Below are 19,679 nucleotides of genomic sequence, written 5' to 3'. Positions count from 1 at the left end.
TCATTTCCTTCCCCATCCTGGTAACCTACAAAGAAATGATGAAGGAAGAGGATGCTGAAATTATTTGATACACATTATTTGAATTTGATTTCTTATTTTTCACCTTTCCTAACTGACAAGCTTCTAACATTGGACTTAAACAAAGAATATCTCAGCTTTGCAATCTTTAAGGTAGGAGAAATTGCTCATATCTTAAATTATGTCAAAATTTATTCCTTTCAAGTAGCCTATAAATATTAATTATGACTATTAGTCTTTGGTTTATAGTTAACTGATGACATTTGCATTGGTGAGCATATAGAATACTTAATTGAAAACAAATTAGTCTTGAACTTTAATGCTTCCTTCATGACTTCAAAAGATGATTTACTTGAATATGACTTAGCTTTCAAGGTTTATGTATTGATGTATGAATTTTAAGAATTAAAACCCTCAAAGGATAGAGCTAACCAGCAACTCCTGATTAGATGACATAGTGATAAAAAATAAAGAATCCTTATCTTCTCCCATTCTCATGTGTTCTACTGGGCTCCAGTTTTAATCAATTATCATCCATCCTTAAATATCTCTGGTTTGACATTTTTTATATTTATCAAGTCTTTTCCAAGTCAAACACATAAGTTTAGCATTCCATTCGCTCTTTCCAGGATATATATATATATATATATATATATATATATATATATATACTAATTTGTTTAAACTTTACTAATTTATGCTCATTTGTTTGGATGATTATCCATGTTTAATCATGATATTTCTCCCTGATATCTTCACAGTTATCATGCTGTTTTCTTGTATAGTGTTGATTTAAATATGGTACATAAAGTATACCATCTTTTCAAGTAATACCCAAGTGGTCAGCTTACCATTTTTAATGAAAAACTTTCCTGTGCCCTCTTATCTCTTATCTACCATTACTAGCATTCCGACATGCCAAATCTCTAGGGACTCAACCATTTCGTTGTGATTTCTATGTCAGTCAGGAATGCGTAGCTTGTTTGAGCGTGTGTGGTGAGAAGTTATTCAGCTCATACAGCGCAATGCGAGCTTATGACTGCCATCTGGTTGTATTTATCCTTCTCACATCATTTCCCAAAAAGATCAGGTTTGGGTTTGTCAAATGGCTGCCTGATCTTTATGACCACTTGCCATATTGATTATCTCAGCCCTCATTCATTTACTCCATCTGCACAGTGAATATTACCTTTCTCTGCAGAACTTTTTAAACCTATTATAATATTGGCTAATCAATTCAGTGAAAAAAATAATTCTCTCACACACCATATGCCTATGTGTGTATATATATGTTTACATATATGTCTACATATATATATATACATGCACACATACATATACATATGTGCACACGTATATATAATAAATTTACTTATAGGCTTCTGGATTTACTTATAGGCATTCCTCATTTTTTTCCCACCCTTTTCCAAAATGTTCCAACTCCTTACCTCATCCCTGAATTTTAATTCTGATTATTATTACATAATATGAAGGTGAAAATACTCTAGTCCTTGTTTTGACTATGATTAAGAGGTAAAGGAATGCCAAGATTCCTGTATTCCTAAGTGAGAGTTGTCAGGTGTCCTGTGCTGGATTAGAATGGAGCAACCTGAATGCTCTGGGAAAGAATAAAAATCTAGGAAATGGAAAGAGGTAGGGAATGGTAGTTGATAGATTTAGGGGTATTCTAAACAGAGTTTGAAAATGCCAATAATAGGGTTCTACTCTATAGGAAATCATTGGGTATATATTCCTAGATTTAGGGGTTCAGTAGACTGCTTTGTGTTTCATTACAGAGGAATGTAAAATGCTCTCAGCAGGCTGAGGGAGGAAAATGTGGAGGCTATGAGATGGATTTCCAGAGCTCTGTATGTTGGCGATGCATTCTCCTATTCCTTCCAGAAGAGCATGTTGGGAAGTCTGGATCCCATAGTCTGTGCAGGGTACAGGGCTGTAGGTGTCGAGCCTCCCAGGCTGTACAGAGTATCCCAGGCAATACAGAGTATCCCAGCTGTACAGAGTGTCCCAGCTGTACAGAGTGTCCCAGGCTGTACAGAGTGTCCCAGCTGTACAGAGTGTCCCAGGCTGTACAGAGTGTCCCAGCTGTACAGAGTGTCCCAGGCTATACAGAGTGTCCCAGCTGTACAGAGTGTCCCAGGCTGTACAGAGTATCCCAGGCTGTACAGAGTGTCCCAGGCTATACAGAGTGTCCCAGGCTATACAGAGTATCCCAGGCTGTACAGAGTGTCCCAGGCTGTACAGAGTGTCCCAGGCTGTACAGAGTGTCCCAGGCTATACAGAGTATCCCAGCTGTACAGAGTGTCCCAGGCTATACAGAGTATCCCAGGCTGTACAGAGTGTCCCAGGCTGTACAGAGTGTCCCAGGCTGTACAGAGTGTCCCAGGCTATACAGAGTGTTCCAGGCTGTACAGAGTGTCCCAGGGTGTACAGAGTGTCCCAGGCTGTACAGAGTGTCCCAGGCTATACAGAGTATCCCAGCTGTACAGAGTGTCCCAGGGTGTACAGAGTGTCCCAGCTGTACAGAGTGTCCCAGGCTGTACAGAGTGTCCCAGGCTATACAGAGTGTCCCAGGCTATACAGAGTGTCCCAGGCTGTACAGAGTGTCCCAGGGTGTACAGAGTGTCCCAGGCTATACAGAGTATCCCAGCTGTACAGAGTGCCCCAGGCTGTACAGAGTGTCCCAGGCTATACAGAGTATCCCAGCTGTACAGAGTGTCCCAGGCTGTACAGAGTGTCCCAGGCTGTATAGACTGTCCCGGGCTGTACAGTGTGTCCCGGACTGTACAGAGTGTTCTAGGCTGTACAGATTATCTCAGTCTGTATAGAGCCTTCCAGGTCGTATAGAACCTTCTAGGCTGTGCTGTGCACAAAGGTGCCAGACTGAGGACTGAGAAAGTTGTTTTCTAAGGCTCACCTTCTTTTGTTAGCCTACTTCAGACTGTTGGGAGGCCTCCTGTTTGTTCTCTACTAATCTGGAGGGGGGGGGTCTCCTTTAAACATTCGTTTAAGGGACTTCAGGAGACGCCTGCCAGTGAAGTGGGTAGGGTATAAGTGCCCAGAGTGAATGGTTCACCAGAATCAGGTCCAATCCAGTAGTGAGGGATTTCCAGAGCTGGACAGTCTTCAAAGGACTGATCAATTGGCGTCAGGAAACTCAGCTCCGACCACCTCCAATCTAGCAGCAATGCTAGATCAGTTCTGGACAAAGCCGACTTTACTTGGCATTGCACACTTTGTACCTTTGACTTCTTCATCTCATAGGCATCAAAAGCTGTGAACTAATGACTGAGGAAGAGAGAGCATCCTAAACCTGGCTGGACATCAAGAAGGGCCTGGTGGGCCCTGCTGCAGGCTTCCTTGTGCTGTCCTCTGGAACTGATTGAGCAGAAAGCCTTTGGCTCCCACAGGTGTTAGTGATGGATCTTGCTTTGCCTTAGATGTTATCCCATCTAAGTCCCAGTCCATCTCACGCATAATAAAATGAAGGAAGGAAATTTTATCTGGACCTCATGAAGGTCAAAGTGCTGTGCTCACTGTATATTCAAGGAGGTATGAACAGGCTTCATTGGCAAGATATAGAAAATCAATGACGGGGAAAAAAAGGCAGTTTTGTAGTGCTTTATGAGACTCCCTTGTCAGGCACAGCTGATCAGCAGTTTGGATGTGGTGTGTGTGTGTGTGTGTGTGTGTGTGTGTGTGTGTGTGTCCAACAGCAACTATGAGGGTCAGTCCTTGCTTTTCCCCATATCCCTACAGATAGTGTACATAGGATCACTGGTATTAATAAAAGCCTATGACTTCAGTCTAAATAAAAGAATACTACAAGCACTTCAGAAAAATATATGGTAGAAAATAATGCCAGCTAGGTTTGTTTACCCACCTAAAATTTATTCTCAGACTTTTGGCATGGGTTTTCACTGTGTATTTTAGATCCAAAATGTTGATGTTATATTATATCAGGTATACTGATCTTTTCTTTCTTGATAATCCAGATCTGTTTTTCACACCTGAAAGTGATGGTATCCTGTTTGTCATTCCTAATTGGTTTTTCATTTCAAAACAACATTTTATAGGTATGTTCTCATCCATTAATCAAGCCCCACTCCTTGGAAATGATGGTGGACCAATTGATACAGTGTTCACTATCTGTAATCCCAATAAAATAGGCTGGGAGATTTAAACTCTGAAGGGATTTCTTATGATAAGAATAAGCAGAAGTGTAAACAATGTGTTAAACTATAACATGATGGAAAATGCATGAAGTTTTCTAAGAGGCATTGTTATGTAGTGGCCACAATGCTTTGCTCAAGATGAAATACATGGGCACAAGTGACCTTAATGAAGAGACTACTGCTCCGTGACACACAAGATCAAGACCATGTCTTAAAAACACATGTGCAAGAAGGGAATCCTGCCAGCTAGGCATGCTTTCTGGTTGCTAGTCACACATAACCTCACTGATGACAACTGAATCAAATACTGCTCCTCTTCCAGTTTGTTTTCAAATGTGACGATTATAGAAATAGGCAGAATTTGGGGTTGCTTCAGTGGCTTGGGTTGTCATGGTCAGCATCCCTGTCTTTTCCTTCACGTTGCAATACTGCTACTCCGGCCCCAGCTTTCACATCAGGAAGCAGCAACTAATAGGATGTGTTATATTTGCCCTTCTATTAAGAACACGTAATTTTTCTTACAACCACACAATGTGGCAAGGATGTTTGTCTCACTGGCCCATTGTTTCCAAATGCAAATTAGGTTGGAAAGAGTATAATTAGCTTTCTAGCTTCCTTAGTGGAAAGCCTTAAAATAGAAGGTAAATGAGATTGGTTTGGGGCTGGCTAGCCAGTAATGCCTGACTGGGGAAATAATCCCAACACTTCCTTCTTCTTATATCTTCAATATATTGGACAGAGTTTCCTGGGCTATAATTCAAGTTTTGATATCTGAAGCATGAGCCACCCCTAGAAGTCTCGTGCTTGGGGATTTACTTAGCAATATGAACTGAGCGCTGAGTCTGTGGCTGTCAATGTGCTCTATCCTGGGTAAACAGGACTGATTAGGCTACAATAGCCCTTGGCATTGTGCAGTGTGCAGTTAGAGAATGCTCTATCAATATAAGACCTAACTTTTAGGAATTATTTAACCGTAGTCCTTAAGCTATGGGAGACAGCTCCAGATAAAAGTATTAATTGCATTCCAGGTTATCTTACTATATTATTCATAATATTATGATTTTTTTATTTTTGGCATCTTGGAGATATACTTTTTATTAATAAACAAAATTCTCCATTTCCCACCTCCTAACCTTGCTGAACTTGTCTATTTTAAAAAATAGTTATTTGATTATTTCTTCTTGTTAATTAATGTATGCTTTTTTATCATGTGAGGCTGCATACTCATCTTTATTTTACTACCAGGAAAAAAAATCCAAAATCCTTAATAATAAAGAGTATTTATTCCTGGTCCAGTGCAAGAGCTTTTGAGTCAGGACTGTGGGTGAAGGTGGCACATTATTGCAAATGAAGGGCATTAAGCTATCATTTCTGAGACAGAATTTAATAAAATGAGTTCAACATTTCAGAGAAGAGTTTTTCTCAGGCAAAACATATTTGGTTTGAATTATGTTAGCAATTGGGGAAAAAATCACATTAATTAGGTAATTGCTTCTCTTCTCTGGTTCAGCTTGGTGGTGGAGTCGGTGACCCAGGGCAATGCCACTACAGTTAGACGCACGGCCAAATTCGCGGCGCCCTGTGACAACTCTGTTACCTCCCCAGAATTAACATCCTTGCTGCTCAAACCCAATCGTCTCACTCTGTAAAAGCAGACTTGCACGAAAGCTCTGGGAAAATGTTTATTAAAATTGTGTAGTGGACACAGATCTCTCCTTTGTTGATGCATTAGTCGTCCTAAATCATAATCGTTCTTACTGTAAAAGTTGTCGCTGCATGTGCTGTGTTTGGTTAGAATCACTAGAAGGCCATGCGCCAGTGACTTTCTTCCTTTTGTTTGCCAGAGCAGCGAGAAGAGCAGAGGCAGCAACTTAATTGGCCCCCGAATTCCCTCCACTGATGTTCAATGACCACAGGGAGATCTGAGAATGCTGAGTAAGGTCGCTCAGCGGCTCACAGAGGAGCCTGCAAGCCCAGTGCTCCTCACAGTATTTTCTTCTCACATCCTGGAACACACTGTATTCCAGCGGTGATCCTTGGCAAACCTGCCATCGGTTGTCACTCCAAAAGTGGATCCTGGGATAAAGCTAAGAGGGACTTCATTCTAGGAACACCCAGCTATCATTGTGGCTTGCTCAGACAGTAAAACATGAGACAAGGGGAAACACTCAATAGCTTTACCGTTTTCTCATGACCTTATTAGATAGCTGGGATAACTGGTTATTTCTTCCATCATTTCTTCAGCTGCAGAAATAGCTGTCACAAATATGTAGTCTTTCTCAGTGTCCCCTTTGTGTACATTAGAAATATATTCCTCTGATTGGCACTCTTTAGATTTAGAAACGATTTCTCCTCTAGATTTTACATCAATACATTGAATTTTAAAAAATTCCAAATTTGAAATTACAAATAAAAGTGGCTTTTTACAGATTACATAGGAATGAATAGTGAAATCAGAACTTCACTCATGTGACCTGATTTTTACCCAGCATGCATCCCAGTATCCTAGCCTGCCATTCATTGTTGCGTGGTCACTGGATGGTGATTTTGGGGTGTGTTCAACCTCATTACAGATTACTCTGCTATAACGTATGCTTTATATTCAATTCCTTAGTTATTCCCTCATTCCCCTCACACTGTTGAGTCTATCTTGTCTACAAACCTTCATATTTAGTAGCTTTGGCTTGTAAATGAGTTAACAAATAATTCCATCCATGAGATGCTTTTCCAAGGCCAAGTTTAGCATGTCCTCCAGCAGTTTTGCAAAGCAATAGAATTATTAATCCATGAAAATAGTGACTGGGAGGCATAATCACATTGCATTTCTCTATTACAAAGCATTAAATATTTGGTTAATATTCACCATTTTCTGTTTGTCCCATGCTTCAATCAACATTGGAGTAATGAGTCCTAAAACAATGTTAGAAAACTTCCACTGAATGAGTGAATGGAAAGAGAGTGGCCACCAGCTGCTTGATTATAATCACAGTAGGGTGAAGTAGGACATATGACATTCAAAGTGTTATGTTTCAGCAATGTGACAATTTATGTATTTGACAGAGATGAGATTTACTATATACATCTGCCAGAGTTGATCAAATTCTTCTGGGTAGATAAACAATTTCCAAATTCCCTTGCTAGAAATCACAACCACATTACACGTTGACTGAAGATCAGTCATAAACAGCTGTGTTATTCTGTGATCCCAGCTAATGGAGCAGCTACTATCCGGAATGTCTCTCATTTTGCAAAGGGAACAACGAAGCCTCATGTCACCACTTACTGCTGTGTGCAAGAGCCATGCATAGACTCTATTAACAGCTTGCTGGTGGAATGAATCCCAGCACCCACAAGGGGGCTAGAGATGCAATTCCATCCTATGCCTAGAAGGCAGAGAGATCCAGAAATAACTTCAACAGCACCATTGACAACCACAGCGGCAGCCGACTACTCGTCTTGTGTGGGAGATGTTTCTGTATTGTGCTTTCTCCTGTGATTAAACAAAAAAAAAGGGTTTCTGTTTGTGACCACTGTGTTAGTGATTTATGTACATTGTCTTATTAACCCATAAGATAAGACCCTGGGAGTGAGGCATTGTTAATTTTGTATGGGACTGAATAAGTGAGGTTAAGTGGCTTGCCCACATAGTAAATGATGGGGCTAAGATCAGCGCTTCAGTCTGTCTGACTCTGGAGGTGATGTCCTTAAGAGTGACATTGCATTTACATCATAACACTGTGTCCTTCAGGATCCATCATTCCCTCTGTAGGTCGTTTTCTCTTCACCCCTGAATGCCCTTTGCTCTATGATGCTAAGAATGTATGGCTTTAAATACAAAGTGGAAAGAGAAAAAAAAAACTGGTTTTGCTATAAAGTCTCAATGAAAATGATCAAACCAAAGCAAAATTGCTGTTAGATCATTCCAGCAAATAGTCAAAGTTGATTAAACTTATAAAACTACATAAATATGTCTGTATAAGAAGATCATGTTCTAGATTCTGTTTCTACTGATTATATAAAAATACTTTCCCAGTGTTTCAAAATAAATTGCTAGTAATTTCAAAGTGATACCAGGTTTACTTATTCTCTTAAAATTGAAATTTACATTTAGTAAAAGAGCTTCAAATTTGTAATTAAGCATTGCTTCAAACTTTAATTTTTTTTCCATTGGAAACTTTCTTCTATGAAGTATAGGTGTTTTCTTCCACATTAAAGATTTTAAAGATAATTTTAGATAACATTGTGTTTGTAAAAAAAAAAAAAAACCCTGAAATCCAACAATGATTTTTGATTGACTGGGAGAATCATTTCTTTTCTTGTTTTGCATCTAAAATCTCAAGACTGAGTAGGCTGCTGCCTGGCTTCCCTAGTTTATCACATAGTATGTGGAGTCAAACTTCACACAACTAACTTAACATAGGAGAATGAACAGGCTGTGTGCCGCTTCCTTTACTCTTTTCTTCATATTTGTCCACAGTAAGCATATTAATATCTCCGAGTAAATAAATATTTATTGCCCTAACTTACATGACGAGTGAACCTCACTTGTTTCCCAGTGGTACAAGAAATAATAACTCAGTGCCCCTTTCAAACGTGTCCTTTTTATTAGCTGAAGCATGGTACTCTGTTCTTTGCGTAACATACAGAGTTGTTAAGCACCTACCAACAACATACTGTTGGCCTGACTTTTGGGCTATGTGATCAGAGGTGCGTTCTGCCTACGAGTATAATCTATAAAGTCAGCCAGATTCCTCATTAATAATGACCGCATCCCTTGTCTGACTCATTGCTGAGTCTCAGTTAGTTTGGAACTGCAACAGGCAAAGACAATCTCCTAAATCTGAAGATCACCTCTTTGACAGCAAGTATGGAGCCGAAATTTGGAAGAAAGGGGTCTATGAATCTGAAGACCTATTGTTAAAGAAAGACCCTACATCATCCAACTGGGTGCCTTTGGATTTTGTTTTCCCACACGAGAGCAGGGGTGGGAGTCGTGTTTCTTTTTGTGCCTTTGGTAGGTGGTAACTTTTTATAGCATGCCATATGGGTACTTTTTTTTCCCTCAATTTTAATGTTGGTTTTTGGCTCACACATTCTAGGTGGGTGGCAGTGGGCCTCAGGCTTTTGTAAATTGGCCAGGTGGGACGTTGACTTTGATGGGGCACTGGAGCATATTAACAATGTCCTGAGAAAGTGACAGTCTATTCAGGCAAGGCTGAAAGCACCTGTGCCTTCGACAGACTCTAGCGGCTGAGGTCCCCTTATCCTCATTCCTGTAGTCACCATTGGATGAGACAATGAGAGACAGACCTTGATAATTCTTTGGCACAGGCTGGCCTGCTATTTCATGGGAATTTGCTTGGATCCATCCTTTTGGCAATAGAGCAAATAGCACTATTTGCTGCTTTCAAGTGGCAAGGCAATGGGATGTCACATGTTCTACAGAACACTGGTAGGGCTCTTCATTCTCACTATACCGGCCTGCGTGGGCAGTGCTAGACCAGCTGCCCCACATTCTGTTAGTTTTTATGCTTTAGCACCTGACTTTAAGATCAAGGAAGTGATTTATGAAAGCAAAGTGCTCTGAGGGTCCAAGTTGGTTTGAAATTTGTTGTGACTGCACTTTGCCTGCTAATTCTTATTCCAGGCAACCAGATTATGAGTGTCCTTGAGTTGTATGACAGGATTTTCTGGATGAGAAATGAGAATGGGGGGACGCCCTTCAGATGAACAGGCTGAGTTATCATTTTTGAACAAGCTAGAGAGATGCAGATCACAGTCACATTGCTGCTAACAGCAAAGTAGAAGGGCTGGCTCAGCTGCTAGAATATCAGAATGGATGTTTTCGACCCCAAAATTCCAGCAGACACAACAGTGGAATATGAGCCAGATGGAGAAACGGCAGAGAAGATCCAGGATCTATGTAACTATGGAGAACATCTTTTCAATGTTGCAGAAAGACAATCCCTGGCAAGAAAAGTTGACTAAATAGACCTGAAAGACTGAGATGATGCTATTTAAAATATTTTTCCCAAATAAGCAACTCTATTTGTCTCACTTAGCAATCTTTATTTTTGCTTTAACTGATCATGCTAATGTATTTCAAGTTACATGAGCTAACTTGATTTCTAGAATTTAAAAGTAAACCCTGTTCTATTTTCTTTCTACGTTGTTTGCAACAATTTAATTTCGATCTGTTTCTCTCTACCTCATTCCAAGAGGAAAGACTAGGCTGTTTGTCATTGGGTTCCATTTGACTATAAAAAAAATGTGAATACAATTAACAGGAGAAAACTAGGAAGAAGAATGCAAAAAAAAATAAATTAGGAGTAGGTGAGGTTCTAATGGCAATCACTAAAGGGTTTTATGCTAATATTTTCTTTGTCCTAAGGGAAATTTGTGGGATTTTTGAACCCTGTGTGAAAATGTATTGTTGTGATTGGTGTAATAAAAAGCTAAATGCCAATAGCTAGGAAGAAGTTAGGGAGGAATTCCCAGAGGTTAGACAGAATTTCTGGGAAGAGAGAGGACTCTGGGAAGAAGAAATGTGGGTCTGCAAGCCAGATGTGAAGAGGAAACAGGAGGTGAAAGATGAAAGAGAGGTAACACCACATGGTAACACAGAGATTAATAAAAATAGATTAATTTAAGTTATATGAGATAATGGGATAAGTCTAATCTAAGGCCCTTCTTTCATAATAATAAGTCTCTGTGCTGTTATTTATAGGTTAGCATTATCAACAAGAAAACATATTACATATGGACCCAATGTGGGGCCACATATATCCATATCAGGCCTGGCAGAGCTAAAAAAGTTCTTCCCAGCCACTGTGGTCTCTCGGGTAGGTTTGTATACAGAGAAGCAGCTCTTTGAAGAGGCCCTGCTTGTAGATGAGCACCTGAGCAGCTGACAGTGGGTACAAACTCCGGCTTCAGGCAGACACAACAGCTTCCCTGAGCTGGAGTGGGTCGATGCAGCCCTGGTGTTGGAACCTGCTGACATAAGAGCTGAGGTGGGTGGAGCCATCCACCAATGCACCCCTTGCTAAGTGGAGTCACATGGCAGTAGCTTAGCAGTTTAAGATTCGGCTCACATTGTCAGAGGAGGCTACAGATTCACACACACACACACACACACACACACACACACACACACACAACAGGTCCAGGCTGACAAACCTTTCAACAGGTTATTGTATGTTGAAACATGTACTTGGATGCCAAATAAAGAGAAAGAAAATGCGTATAGACAGCCATAGAAAAAATAGTTTAAAAACAATAAAGTCTTTAAAGAAAGGCTAAAGTAAATTTAAAAAATGAGCCATAAAAACAGGCCATGTGAAGATGGAAAATACAGAGGGCATCTGGGTCCTGTATGATGCTTTATTGACTTTGAATATTTTCAAAGCTAATGTAAAAAAGCAATAACTGATGAGAGATATTGGATTGTGGAAACTGTCAAATTAAGCCAACATATAAATATATATACATTTATATATTATTTAATATAAATATTAAATGTCTGAGCTTCAAAGTGGAATTCAGAAAATATGTTGCATTGTGGGAGAGGTTATGCCTTTGTTTCCACAGAAAACAAAATGTTATAGTTCTATTCAAAATTAATAAATATCATACTTGATTGAGGGAGACCTCATGAGCATGTTGACTGTAGACAAGAGAAAAAAAGCCAAAAAAGACTACAAGACAGGTGACATATATGGTAATCCCTCGAAATGGGAACAGCTCTGAGACTGGATGAGACGTGATAAATCGTGTTGGACTACAGACTCCTCATGACTTAATTTTACATTCCATCCTTTCATAGGACAAGGGTAGAGATTTATATTACAGTTTGGTTATACAGCCCAAACAAACTTAAAAAGTTAAGAGTTACCTTTTGCCTGTTCAAACTTAAAACATAGAATCATCTTTAACTGACTTGTGCACACTGTGCAGTCCATACTTGTATTAATACAGATATATATGTTATCTTTAGATGTTTGTATGTTTTCAGGAAAAAAGAATCAAGCACCAGTGAAAAAAATAGCCCAGGTTATGCAGCTAAAAATGTCTCTGTTGCAGTTTTCTCAAAATTCTGCATCCAGAACAATTTAAAAACTGCTAGCTGCGATGGTCCAGACTCACAGATTACTCCCATGAGGATTTCATGTAAGTCCTATACTTTCCCATCACACAGAGACTAAACAAAAACAACCAATGCCCCCAGGACTTAACCATTATCCAGTTTTTTTTTCAGGGTCCCTTAAAGATGCCACTATCCTTAAACAATAGAAAACAGTCTAAACAACATGATTTTCACATTCCCAAGGGATAAGGTAGGTGGTTTCTGGTCATTTGGTGGGTTATGGATGTTTGTCATTATTTAGGGGGTCATTTGGTGAGCTATGGATGCTTGTCTTATTTAGCGCATTGGCTGTAAATTGCTACTGGTCATGGTAAGAGAAGAAACTAAGCAAGGTAATTTAGATTTATAGATCTCTTTCTGAGAAGAAAAAAGGGAGATATAGGAATGATAGGATGAAAGGGTAGATTATTCAATCTACTTTAAACTATTAAAGCATCTATTAATCTCAAATATCCTATGTTGGTATAGATTTTTGTATATTGCTACAAATTTAAGGTTATTTTTTTTAATACTGTATTGTGGGATCCCACAGAAGAGGATCTGCTCCACCGCGACAAAAGGTCAGAGAGTTCAGACCTCTTCTTACTTCTTCAAAGTTGTATGACAGGAGGTTTGGACTACGGTGTGGCTACTAACAGGATGATTTTTACCTAGTGTGGTTACTTGTTTGGAGTATTAAGAAGGTAATTACTTTGTTTGTACCTTGTATCACACTAAAGAAGAATTTTGCCTTCCCACTCCTTTTTGGATTGGAGTATTTAAAGGCTATGAGGAATAAACTGGAGGTGAATCTCAGGATTTACCGGATGGCCTCCTGGTTCTATCTGTTGCCTTTTGTCTATTTTTTCCTCAATCAACACTCTTCACCCCAAGCACAGATAAATAAGTCAGGTGAAACATAACACACACACACACACACACACACACACATATATATAGACACAGACACATATTTATAAATACATATATATTTATATAAACATACATATATATTTCTATTGTACAGTATTGTACCTACACAGCTAATTTAAAAATGTAATGTATATTTTGAGTCCTTGAAAGTTGTCATTACAAACTATTTTAAAAAATTAAGAAATATAGGTTAATAGTCATCTAATAATCAAATTTGTGACCATGTTATGTATGTTTTCAAGGTTTTCAGAAACTTCAGAGACCTACAGAATATTGCACTTAAGATGTTTTAATAACCTAGCATTTTTCATAACTGTAAGACATGTTTGCTCCTGGCAGCACCAATTTACTTAAAAAAAAAGATGATGGGCAACAAGAACTTTATATGGAGTTTGCTTTTATTGTGATAAAATTAGTGACTAGACAAGAAGCTGTCCTTACCTTGACTGGTGAAAGTATGTTGGACAAGCAGAACATAAAAGAAAGTAACTGCCAAACTTTGCTAAGACAAGGTAAGACAGTCCTTCAAAATTCCTGCTTCAGAAAAAAAGTCTGTCAAATATTTTAGGCCTGCAGGTTGAAGATGGATGCCCCAACTTTGCAGGAGAACCTTGGGTGACTGTCAAGGCAGTCAGGTGTTTCTGTCATTTCTATAGTTTTGGAAGTTTCTGGTTCTACACTTTCTGTTTATTCAGGCTCTTCTTGACTATTTTATGGGGTTGGATCAGATAGTTATAGTAAAAGTTTTTCTTGTTACCAAATTCAGAAAATAAACTTACACAAATAACATAAAATTTGTAATGTTGAGAGACATGAAAGCTTAAGTTGTTTATCTAAGAAGATGTTTTAGAATGGAAATAAAAGTTATGATAAGCAATGGCTTAAGTATAAAACTTTGGACTCACTAAAATGGATAGTACATACAGTACTTTCAATTTTCCAAATACATATGGATTTAATATTATAAATATAATTCTTACATGCTAATTGTTCTTAATGCATATAGTACTACTACGTTAGAGTTAAAAATTTTTCTTTTTATTTAGACATAAGGGGGGAATGCTGTGGGATATTTCTTGTGTGAAAATGTATTGCTATGATTGATATAATAAAAAGCTGAATATTGATAGCTAAAAAGAAATTAGGGGGAACTTCTGGGAAGAGAATAAATTTGGGGAAGAAGAAAGGTGAAGTCATCAGCTAGAAATGGAGAGGAAGCAGGAGGTGCAAGATGGAAGAAAGGTAATGCCACTTGATAGAACATAGATTAATTTAAATGGGTTATTTTAAGTCATAAGAACTAGTGGGAAAATATGCTAAGGCCAACCTTTCCTAACTTTTAATAAGTCTCCCTGTCATTATTTGTGGGTGGTCCTCATGCAAGATGATACTACAAGAATGTGCTTGAGAAATTAATAATATTTGTACTCCTAATGAAGACACAATAAAGATGATACTACAAGAATGTGCTTGAGAATTTAATAGCATTTGTATTCCTAATGAAGACACAATAAAACAAAGCAGAGTGTACATTAGTTTGAGGAGAGGCCTCCTACAGATTGGGATTATACAACAAATAAAGATGAAAATAGATATTTTTGGATAGACCCGGACTCAGTGATCATCTCTTTTTTTACAGTGGAAGGCTCCGAAAGATAAAATCTGGAATGTATTACTATAACAAGCTTCACGGTTAGAAAAACACAGAGAAAACAAGCATAAATCACTGAAGCTCAGTAAACAGTATGAGCCTGTCATCAGGTAGAAAGAAGACAAGGTAAATAAAATAAAAATGAAAAGGTTGCTAGCATTCCATAAAACAATCAAGGTTGCCCAAACCAAGATAAAGCTGAGCAGTTCTCATATCCAAGAGTAGCGTTACGATTCATAGCTATTACAAGTGAAAGTACTATCTTCAATTAGACAAAAAAACAAAAAAAGAACTCAAACAAAAAGCTACATACAGCTGAGGAAACCACAAGTGTTAATTATAGACCATTTATTATTTTTTGTTAATTGGCTGTGAAAACTATATCAGTGATGTATGTTGCAGACAACAAGAGAAATTCGGTATGTGCATATGGAAAAAGAGTGTTCAATTTACAATTTAAGTTTATGTCTGAAGTTCACATGGAATAAAAGATTTAGAGGATTTGTCAAAGGGAAGTTAGGGGCGACTCCTCAGAGAAGGCACCATTGGCAATAAAAGACAGGGTCCAAAAATTGATGGTCATTGCTGTAATGAAAGTCTATCAACCAAGATTATTTATCTGAAGTGACTGAGGAAGAAAGCGAACCCTTTCTTAAGGGACAGATTTTTAAAGCATTCTACATGTATTCAACAGAAATGGTTACTGTTTCATGGGACTGAAAATAGTTACTTCAAGGCATTATGTGTATTGTGTAGGCAAAAGGTGCTGAGAGTTCAAGACCGACCAAACACCCAATACAATGAAGGAACAAAATTCAACAGGGTTTCAATATGTTGAATAGAGAAGTAAGGCATCAAAGTTGATTGAGCCTATCACTCCTATAATTTTATAAACACTATAGAAACACGTGTGTCACAAAATGAACCCAAGGATGGGATGTTTTAATTGTATGACTTTTCTTCCTGATTAAGCTATTTGTTATTATCTCATTATATCGGTAGCAGAATTGAGCTTAATGTATATTGTAGATTCTGGGCATCTCTTGAAGATTAACTTGCATTTTGTAAGGATGTCATCAGAATTATCTATACCTATTTTCCTTCTCTTGGGTACTTTTCAGATTCTGCTGTGATATGTGGTATTATTAAGCACTCAGTTTGGAATTATAATTTTGCATGTGATAAAGCTTCATGTCACATTAACTCTTCATAGTCTAAAAAAGATAGCTTATGAGAGTCTCTCTAATAAAGTATTTTTAGATTGAGTTACCAGAAGAATTGCCAAGACAAGCAGCTGAAGGCAGTTTCTCCCTAGCATGGAGAATCTATCCTTTTGGTACTGAATTGAACAAGATGTTGAGGGGGATGAAATTTTAACTACATAAAGGAATAGAGCAAATTTTATTTCTCTTATTTATATGTTATGAGAACATTTCTATTTTTTAATATAATTTATTCCTTTGAAGTTTCAACAGGGATTATATTTGGATTAGAACATATTTATATTTCTAGTTTATGTTATAGTCTTGTTATTTAATCACAATATGGACATTCTGATGAGGACTAATGAACATGGTGACTGGATATCATTTTGAAAAGTGTATTTTCTTCTGAAATATATTATCAAGATACATTTGAAGTCTAAAATGTATTATTTTCCATTATTGTACAGAAAAATAATAGTGAGAGTTGGTGGACTTTTTCAATATATGGTGAAAATCAATGTTGGGATTGTAACTTAAGCTTAATATAGAAGCTTTAGTCATGCCGTCATGTGATTGATACATCTGTTTGCCCATTCATTGAACTATGTACCCCTCATCTGCCCTACACCTTTCAAACAAATTAAAACCTTACTTCAGGTTCCGATTGACAGGGTGCCAGTAATAAGTATTTGAATGATTAAGCAAACAAATGAGCTCTGTGATAAAATGTCAGTCATCCTGTGTATTTATAAAAATATGTAAGTACAATATGTAAGATTAATCACTCCCTTTCACATTTACTTTGTGAGAGTCTAATGCTCAGTAAAATCAGGTGATATTTGCAAGGTATGTGGAACACTATGGGTGACCGACAACTTTTCTCTCTTAAGTAGGGAAACTTTAACCACACAGAACTATAAGAAACGATGGTTCTCATTTTGTGAGCCACAGTTTGAGTTTTCTTTCTAATTTTTTGATGTATGTGAAGTCTCAGATTGAAATGAAAGTTCTTTGGGCTGGTAGTAATTTACCTTCCTTAGAGTGCTTGGTGGTGACATAATTGATTTTGTTGCCATTGATTAAAAGTCACATTAAGTTTAAAACTGTCAGCTGAACCCAGAGATAACATTTTCATAATGACTTTAATAAACATGGAAGAAGTGATTTCATTGCATTCATAAATTTGATGAATGGCATTTTCCCAGGACCAAAAATAAACGAGCTGCTCTTTGCACGTGTAATTACTGTGTTACAGGTAGATTCTGTAGCACATTTCTTTTTTTTGGGGGGGGGGTGAGAAAAGAATAAACCAGATATAGGTTTAGGAAAAACTCTAAACAGTACCATTGGAGTTTCAGAAAGCTGGTCATGTTTCCATGTAGAAGAAAGAAAAGATGGGGACATTTTTATTCACGCCCACCTGCTTTGCTGAATACTTTCATCTACAAAAAATGCTTTAGTTGGGCACTTCTACCTTCCAGTGTCAAATCAGAAGTTAGCCGCTTTGATCACCGCCAGTGGTTTCCCTGCTTCTGCTTCCACAAACATTAAGGTTATGTCAATCAAATTGTCCCTTAGATCAATCACATCATGTCATTTTACTGCTTAGAACTTTGAATATTTCCTCTTTTGTTGTAGTCAAGCCCAGAATCTTAACTATGGCCAACATGATTGTTGGGTGCCTGCAGTTGTTTTTCCCTTGGTAGCTACTCCTCTGTCATCTCACAATTCACCTCATCTGTCTCAGCCACTCAGGCAGCCTCTGTCTCAGCAGGTTTACATTGGTTATTACATTTACCTTGGGTGTTTTTCTTAAGTTTCTTGTATGGCTGGAATCATATCTTTACCATAATGTTGCGGGAAATACGCTCTACAATGTACATGTTGTATATACCACCTCTTTTTTTCTACATTTTGTTCTCATGGTGTTTCTAGATGTGCAATACACATAGAATTTATTTGCCTCTCTTGTTGACTGCTTTTACTTCCCACAGAAAATGTGCCCCAGGAGAGCAGATAGTTCACTGTACACTGCCATATGCAAGTATACAGAACAGTAATTGACATGTAGTGAATATTAGATGCGTATTGAATAAGTAAATATGTTTGTTATTAAGTACTTTTGATTCTACACTCAAATGTAAATGCATAAGCACTTAACTCATAAATTAAATACTTAATTGAGGTATTATTTTAGTCTAAAATGATAAGAGAACGCTCTGCTTCTGGCAAGTGTTAGGAACACAGGAGTCAATAAATCCTGCACATGCTTCTTAAGACAGAAATTTTTGTTATTAGTAAATGAGGTTTAGAAAATGTGTGTAGATTTTGAAGAGGTAGAAATGCCAGACTCACCAAGTGGAGAATTGTAAGGTCATTACCTCATGCTTCTTGGAGAAAGTAGAATTGATCCCTTCATAAGGGGATCAGTTTGTACTTTCAACTAATGACAAAACAGAAGAACAAGCAGAAGTAAAAAAAAAATCCTTTAAAAATATTATGTATGAGTGTATGTGCACTGTGTGCATACATCCTGCCCATGGATTCAAATGAGAGTGTCTGATACCCTTGAGCTGGAGTTACCAATGGCTATGAGCCACCACGTGGGCTATGGGAACCTAACCCCACACTCTTGGATTCAGGAGGGAGTGTCTGATGATACCCTTGAGTTGGAGTTACCAATGGCTGTGAGTCACCATGATGTTTATGGGGACCTAACCCAGATTCTACCTGAGAGGAGCAAACTCTCTTTACCTCTAAGCCATCTCTTCAGCTGCAAAAATAATGTTTGCTTTAAAATACATGGGGTCATCGGAGCACAGTACTGGATATATGTTATGTTTCTTAGATATTTGTCAAGTTAAAAATGAACTCTACTCTTTATGAGGAAGAAAGTGAGGCTGACTCAAGACACAGGAGGAAGTGTGTATTCCAGAACAACTCACGGTAGGTACCGTTGAAAAGGATGGTAAAGATTGCGAATCTGTTGAAGAAAGACTACTCTTCTATTTGCTGTTGAGTGGAGCCTCAGAAAGGGTGCAACTCCCAGTATGGCACCGGAGACCTTTAGTGAAGTAGAGCGAGGTCAGTAATGGCAATAGGGGTCACATGAAAACCCTTCAGTGGAGGGAACTGACTTTGTTGTAGAGCTAAGGAAGGATACAACTCAAGAGGAAAATCCAAAAGCAATCACTTGGAAGCTATTCAGAAGCATGTGAAAATACAAATTCTGTAAACTGGACTTCCATATGAAAAACAGCCAGTAGAGTTTTCAGATCCTTGGTGATTTAATTATCCTTCCTTATTATCTTTCATATTTATATCAGTATATACAGAAAGAGGAGTTACTGTGAAGTACCCATAGTTTTAAGAAAAAAAATACTTATTCTTTCTTAGACAGTGTTCTATTGCTGTGGACAGACACCATGACCTTGGTGACTCTTATAAATTAAAGTATTTAATTAGGGTGGCTTAGAGTTTTAGAGTATTATCTCATCATGGCAGGGACCATGCCAAATGCAAGCAAACTTGGTACTGGCGGGGTAGTTGAGAGT

The sequence above is a fragment of the Microtus oregoni genome, unplaced genomic scaffold (genome assembly GCF_018167655.1).
Source record: "Microtus oregoni isolate MIOR12 unplaced genomic scaffold, Mior012 000018F_ref0000195, whole genome shotgun sequence".
NCBI classification, from domain to species: Eukaryota; Metazoa; Chordata; class Mammalia; order Rodentia; family Cricetidae; genus Microtus; species Microtus oregoni.
Note: the sequence above shows the minus strand (reverse complement) of the source record.